Source organism: Dipodomys merriami, unplaced genomic scaffold (assembly GCF_024711535.1).
Source record: "Dipodomys merriami isolate MVZ:Mamm:240054 unplaced genomic scaffold, mDipMer1.0.p SCAF_2271, whole genome shotgun sequence".
Classification (NCBI taxonomy): Eukaryota; Metazoa; Chordata; class Mammalia; order Rodentia; family Heteromyidae; genus Dipodomys; species Dipodomys merriami.
This window is the reverse complement of record NW_027203684.1, coordinates 1-7588: the sequence shown is the minus strand read 5'-3', so window position 1 is coordinate 7588 and position 7588 is coordinate 1. Positions and strand designations below refer to the sequence as shown.

The window sequence follows — 7588 nt, the reverse complement described above, 5'->3', positions numbered from 1 at the left end:
ATATAGACAACGTTTCAGATCTGGTTTTGGAAGCCTGATTGAGAAAGTTCTTTCTCCCCAGCATTTAGGACAGCATGTTCTCTCTAAAGAAAGCTGTCTATTTTTCTTTTCTTTGATGGACCTTCAGTTTAGAACAGACACAAAGCTGGGAACACAACCCAAGGCAGAAAAAATTCACTCCTATGTACTGTTGGTCAGGTTGACTGTAGGACACAAAGGTTATGGATCGGTGGTGGAGCCTTGTCCCTGCGTGAGCATGTTTTCTGGACTTTGGCTGGAGCTGAATTACTGACTTCTGAAAGGAGGGATGGGTCTGGGTTTCTAGCGGGAACAGCCAATGGGAAGGAAGTAATATTCATTAAGAGTGTCTCAGGCAGGCCACACCGGTAAGGCATGCTGTTAACACACCCTCCTGCACACTGTTCGCCTGTGTTTGAAACCCTTCCAGGATACTGGGGTTACGTTTTTATTCCAACCAGGAAGAATACATGATTGGATTCTTCTTTTTATCCCTTCCTTCCTTCCTTCCTCGCTTCCCTCCCTCCCTCCCTCCCTCACCCATCTCCCCCTCCCCCTGCTGCCCTCCTCTGGAGCTCTTCTTTCCAGCAGGAGCTTGAGAATAAGATTATTATCCAATCAACTCAACAGCAGCCCATGTCAGTGTCCACATGTGCATCTGAGACGAGAAGAGATTCATTTGTGACCTGGAAACTGAAGTCTGCTTAGGTCTGTAAATATGAATAAAGCCCATTCTCCTTAATGATGAAGGTAATCTCCAGTAATTTAATTGTCTTTCTTAACTAGTGGGGATAACCCATTTCTCTCCACCCCCCCCTCCTCTCACACAAAAACTATGCTTCTCATAGAGTGATCTTTACAAACACAGGGGAAATATGTCTTTTGGTTAATTGCATTTGAAAGAGCTTCCCCCCCCCCTTTTTTTCTTTTTTGTATGAGAGACTCTTCTTTCTCCACCACAAATTATGTGTTTTTCTAATACATATTGTGGTGAGCTGCTTGGGCTCTTATGGGCTAACTGTGGAAGTGGTTGGTGTGTGTGGGATGTACTCCTGGCTTGGGTTAGCTTTGGTGAAAGTTGCTGCTTTGGTTGCTGCTACAGATGAAAGGCAGTTTCTTTCTGTTGCCGTTGTTTGTGGAACTTTGGTGGACCTGGAGTGGATTGTGAGACCCCCCTGCCAGCCCATCCCCTGTGAGCACAGAGCCGTTGTCTCTTTCCATGTGTCATGTGCATTTTCCAAAACATTCAGCCGTGCCTCTAAGAAAGAAGTACAGCTTCTTAAGATGGCCTAGGAATGGAGCTGTTTTCTTTTCAATATGGTTTTGGAAAGAAATTATAGATGGAAGGTAGAAATCAAGTTGTACAGAAGGACTTAAGTGTAAGCCAGGAATGCAAAGATTAGACTCACTGGTTTAGTTAGGGCAAATAACTTCACTTTGAATTATTTTCTTCTTTTGAGCGAAAAAAAAAGTAGATCTGTGTTGAAAGCAGTGTCTGAGGAGACCAGCTTATAACACACAGCAATTGCAGAGACAAGTTAGGTGACACCAAGAACAAGTGTGTCTAGGCAGTCCCTTTAAAAATACCCCAACCGAGGTTATGAAACCACACAGCTTCTTTGAGGAATAACGCATCCAGGGCTAAAGCAGCCTAATTTTATTCAAGGATTTGAAGAGTAAAAAGGGATTTGGTTCTTTAAAAAAGGGAAAAAAGAACAGCCGAGTGAGGATTATTGATCAGTGAGGGATTAAACATTTGCTGGAATACAAAGCATCAGGAATTATCAACATGGACATCACAGTGGCCGGCCATTCAGCACTTGGAAATGCAAACAGCCCAGTTTCCCACTGATCCAATGGCAGCAGCCTGGAGCTCTTGATTCCCTGTGTGTCCACCTTTGTACTCCCTGCCCCTGGACAGGGATGAGGAGATGGGTTAGGGGTGAAAGGAAACTAATCTTGCTCTTTTAACTTCTGTCTGTCTGTCCCTCTTGAGCAGGCCAAGCAGAGACCAGAGAGGGAAAGCACTGGGGAGCCTAGGAGAGGTCCTGAGGTCCAGAGAGGATCAGGAGATCTATCGGGAAACCTCAACTACCACTTCCTCCTGTTGCCAGGGCTGTGGTCCTGTCTGCTTGCCGGCCCGCACCTGCCTCTGTGGTTCACAAGGAAAAGGCATTTGGCACTTGTACAGCCGGCCCAAGGGAGTAGTGCTGGGGCCATCCCTCCCTTTCTGGTTTTGTCTTTTTCTTCCCCTGTCAGGTGCCACTGGCTTTGAACCATGTAATTGCATCAATAAGCCATCTCTGGGATGAGCGGTGTGTGTGTGTGTATGTGTGTGTGTGTGTGTGTGTGTCTGTGTGTGTGTCTGTTTGTGTGTGTGTCTGTGTGTGTGTCTGTGTGTGTGTGTGTGTGTGTGTGTGTGTGTCTGTGTGTGTGTTCTACTGGCAGCCTGGCTCTGCCACCCTGCCTCCTGGAAGGGTTTGCAGGACTGAGGACATTGGTTTGGATCCTGAGGCTGATTTTTATCACCTCTGCATAAGGCTTAGCCTGTGAGGAGGGAAAGTGAGAGGGAGGGAAGAGGAAGTCTGACTTTGCACTTTCAAGAGCATGTGTGATTTTCCAGGATGTACATAATATACATTGAAGCATCTGTGTTGTGGGCTCCCAGGGATTTGCCTGTTCTCAGTGCCGATTCTTTGTGCACCCTGCATACATCCTACCTTTTGGAGACTGGGGGAGGCAGTGGAGGATGTTGTATAAGAGGACCAGTGTCCTGACCCACGTGCTGACTGGGTTAAAACAGGTGCACAGATACTTCAAGCTCCAGCCCACATCTCTACCTACCCCTGGGCAGGAAGAGCCTAGGGTCACCGTCTGCCTCTTGGAGACTCAGTTTCCCCATCCACTGGGAAGTTTTTGATAAAGGCCTTTATTTTGGGTGCCACATTCTCATGCTGAGTCTCCTATTGCCTTCTGTTGTCAACTTGAGGAGCCTTTGAAACTTTGGGGGAGACGTTCCCATCTTTTTCTTCCTTCTTCTTTTCCATACATTGGACTGTGTTGCTATTTTCAGGCCACAAGTGATGAGACTGAAATGTAAGTGTCTTGATGTGCCAGGTGGGGACATCAGGCCACCTGGCTCAAAACCTGGAATTCTAGGACATGTTAACTGTCTGAACCACAGAGGTAGAGAGAGCACACACAGGGCCACACTCACTGACCCGTGAATGTCACAGATGTGGCCGGGCCAGGCCTTGAGACCATGTCAACCCTGGTCCAGAGGAGAAAGGACACACTTCACCCACAGCTCTTTTTAGGGAGCTGGGATTGAGTTCCATCTGTAGAATCGCAAAGTGTTTCTGGGTTTGGAGCCACTCTTTCTCAGACGTCAAGTAAACACACACAAGGTTGCAATGAGGGTTATGCAAGCCTGTATGCTGGGGTTTGACTCAGGACAAGCCCTAAAATGAGCACATTTTGCTCATTTTTGCTGTTCAAAATTTTGGTGATCCTAGGGTTTAAACTCAGAGCCTTGCACTTGTTATACGGATGCTTTACCACTTGAACCTTGCCTCTAGGTTCCTTTGCTTTCTGCCAATGTTGTATGACTGTGTCTGAATCCACCTCCTCTAGGTTCACTGGTGATGTTGGACTCCCGGGCCCATGTCACCGCACTGTTTTTCTCCCCCAGAAACAGTGTCTTGTGGACCTTTCTGCCCGGTCTGTCCTAGAACCTTGATCCTTCTAATGTCAGCCTGCTAAGTAGCTGAGATGATAGGTGCCAGCCACCAGCATGTAGCTGAGGATGTATTGTCCCACTGTTATCCTACTGAGCCCAAACCTTAGATGCACCCAGTGATTGTGTTGGCGAATTGACATCATCGGATGAGCAGCATATATGGCTTATTTATTGACAGTCGAGGTCCAAGCCCTGACTAGGCCCAAAGCCTTAGCCTCACTCTTGGTCCATGGAGATGGAAGACTATCCAGGCAGATGTGTCTCAAAACAGCAATGCTGCTGAGTTTGGTGTGTGTGGTTGTTTGGGGTGTGTGTGGTTGGGGTATGTGTGGTTGTTTGGGGTGTGTGTAGTTGTTTGGGAAGTGTGTGGTTTGGGATGTGTGTGGTTGTTTGTGGTGTGTGTGGTTGTTTGGGATGTGTGTAGTTGTTTGGGATGTGTGTGGTTGTTTGGGATGTTTATGATTGTTTGGGGTGTGTGTGTGTGGTTGTTTGGTGTGTGTGTGTGGTTGTTTGCGGGAGTGTGGTTTGGTTTCCTGCTCATCAGCCTTGGTGGGTGCCATCTTCTCCCCTCCCCATAGGATGCTCTCTGCTCACAGTGGTGTGACCTGTACCCCTCTCTATTCTCAGTGTTTAACCTGTACCTCCTCTCTGCTCTTGGTATGACTCTATCCCCTCTCTGCTCTTGGTAGTGTGACTTGTATCCCTTCTCTGTTTTTGGTGTGACCTGTACCCCCTCTCTGCTCTTGGTGTGACCTGTACCCCAGGGCTAATTTAGGCCATTGGGATTTAGAATGCAGTTGGAGATGGGAAGGAGAGGGGACTGGAGAGGGAGGCTGGGAGAAGAGATCTGGTCCCACACCTGCTCGCTGCTCCTCAGGACACCTCTGTGCACTCCACAGGGCCACTGTGAAGCCTGATGGGGAGGAGCTCTATTCTGGCTGTCCAGGGCCCCGCGGAAGGAAAAGCAAGGGAGGAACGCGCTTGAAAATAACATCGTGACTGTTCTTGGGGTAGAGTTCTGCTTTTGCCAGCTTCATTTTTAATGAAAGGATGGAAATGTCCAGAGGCAGGGTGGTGACTAATGGAGTTGCATTGTCCTCTTCTTATTGGAGTTTCAACAGCAGGGCATCCAAGCTCACTCTCTGAGACTGCATTCACGCCAATGTGCAATATGAAATGGAGTTCCTTCCGCATTCACCTCTCTCTAGTCCTGGGCCTGGAGCAGCAACTTAGTCTTCACCTGGTCTGATTTGATGGGATGATTCTCCAGCGCTCACTCCTTTTCTTATGTTGACAGTGGTAGTGGTGGGGGGGGAACACAAATTTACATGACAAAGGACATAGTTCACCTTTTTCACCTGGGAAGTACTTGTGTTTGTTTTCTGGGTAGATAAACTACATTTAAATGGCATGATGGATTAAATAAAGTGTTATTTTTATTTCCTTACCATTGTTAAGGACTAAGTACTTCTGGGTTTTCTTTTTCTTTTTTCTTTTTTACTATCTGGCAGCAAAAATGCCAGCTCAAGTAGAAGTGTGGTTCAAGTGGTAAAATGCCAGCTTTGGAAGAAAACGCTAAGGAAGAGCATGAGGCCACCAGATTGAAGTCTAGGCTTCCAGTCCCAGAGGCAGGCTGTGAGTCACAGCCCATTGGGGTCACACAGCCCAGCACTGCGTAACAGACAGTGAAAGGGTCAGGACATGACTGCCATCATTTTGTTTTTCTTTGCATGCTAGGCTTTGAAGTCAGGGCCATGCCCTTACTAGACAGAAGTTATATCATCTGAGCAATGCCTCCGGCCCTTTTTTGCTTTATTTATTTTTCAAATACGGCTTCCAGGCTGACCCATCAGCACCTCTCATGCATACTTGGATCATTAATGTCAGCTGCCCATGGCACTCATTCTCCCTCCCCCCCCCCAACTCCTTGGAGTCCTGCTGGAGGCTCACTGCAGACACATCCTCATGGCTGCTGTAAATGGAAGGGACCCTGGTCATCAGCAAATGGCAGTGTGAGGCCAAGCAAGGTCAGAACTGGTCAGGAATCAGGACTGGTAATGACTCTGTGCTTAGGGGCAGGCATAGCTCCTGATGAGTGGGTGGAGGACTGGACTATGTAGCTTCAGTGTATCTGTTTTCAGGCAGTGACTATCATAGACACATTTGGATTTTGTGAGGTTTTTGAGCAGTGAGGATGGAAATCAGCTTGGGGCACAGCTGTGGACAGGTTGGTTGGTCCGTCCCATGTGCCTGGGACACCTTAGCTTGCTTTGGCACCTAGGTAACAAGTTGCCCTTATGACGTAAGTTTATGATTTTCTCAAGTAGAGACTATATTAAACTCCACGAAGGCACAAGGCTTGACTTGTTCTGGCCACAACTAGTTCCTCCTATTGTCTCCAGACAGAGCAGCAGCTCCACAAATAAGGGATGGGAGGGGGGCATGGGGAACGAGAAGGAAGGGGTGGCGTCGCCCAGGAAGCATTGTACTTGTAACCTGACTTCTGGAATTGTTACCCTGGGTGCAACCCCATCAAAATACTAATAAAAAAGTCATGTTTTCTTATTTGTTATGAACAAATAAGAAAAATAATTTTAAACAACCACACTCTATAACCCATAGATAATTACTTCTATTTTTGTTTTTAAGAAACAATCATTGTTGGAGAGTTTTCTTTGAAATACAAAAACTCTTCTTGGAAGCTTATCTGTGTATTAGACAACAGAGCCCCTGAGTTTGAGTTTGCAAAGACTTGGAAATGGAGACTTTCAGGATGATTGCACTCCTTCCGCGCAGTGTGTTTCCATACCCATGCATTCCCACAAAAATTTCCTCCAGTCATTTTTGGCACTCTAATCTTTGTTACCTAGTTTAGAAAACAAAAGTTGGGGAAAGTCATGTGAATTGAAAGTTGTGCTTTTCTGTATATGGTTAAAGAAGTCTTCCTTTGGGAACTGCCTACATTTCTTTGCTGTTTTCGGCAAGTTTTCCTGGCTCTTGCTGCTTTCTTTCTTCCTTAGAGGATTCTGTAAGGTCTATCCATCATCCAGTTACCAAAATGCACCTCACTGGAGAAGGAAAAATAGTTGGCGTAGCTGAGTGTTTGAAAGGAAATAGGAGGAAAGACATGCCTCCACACATCGAACCATCTCTGATGCGCTTTTGGAAATTCATAATGACAGATGGGTTGGGGAGAAGGAGATACACTCCACAGTGGGCTTCCTTTCAGATCCAGAGCTCCTTCCAAGGTGTTCTGAGCTATTCTTAGCAACTGGGGCTCCACACATTCACCCCGCCCCCCCCCAGAAGAGAAGACTGCTTGAGGAAGCTTTGTTGCTTAGCATTTTGCTCCAAACAAAAGCCAAACCAGGCAATGCAGGAATAGATGTGGAGAAATCTAGACGTCTATTTCATAGAACTTGAAGGACCAAGGCACCTGACTTCTCAGGACCTGTGCTTCTTCAGTCCTCTGATAGGAGTGAGAAGTTCTTTCTCACTCATCAATTCTTTCAGAATTCTCTGAAAGAAGTGATGAGAATATTCGTAGGGAATGGTGGAGATAGGAAGGTTCCATAGTCCCTATCTTTTGGACACTTGCAGTGTGGAAATCATTGAAATTGTTTTCCCCTTCTCTTGTTTATTCAACTCTACCTATCGTTGGTTGATGGCTCAGATTATCTCCCTTCCCCCCCCAACCCCCAGTGTAGTAATGCATTTCAGGGTAATGCAGAATTTCAATTTGGGGTGTAGAGTGATATGGTTTGATCATGTGTTACAGAGTTGAAGTTCTGAGACCCCCCCTCCCCCATGGAGTTAGGAGCTTTGCGCCAT

At 46.7% G+C, this 7588-nt stretch overlaps 1 long non-coding RNA gene across 1 annotated transcript; it reads left to right on the top strand.

The window, feature by feature from the left end:
* Positions 1 to 441: 441 nt before the first annotated feature.
* Positions 442 to 5168, top strand: LOC138835095 (uncharacterized). The gene is made up of 3 exons (XR_011374428.1): positions 442 to 726; positions 1121 to 1210; positions 2018 to 5168. It is a non-coding gene; the product is annotated as an uncharacterized lncRNA (long non-coding RNA).
* Positions 5169 to 7588: the final 2420 nt, after the last annotated feature.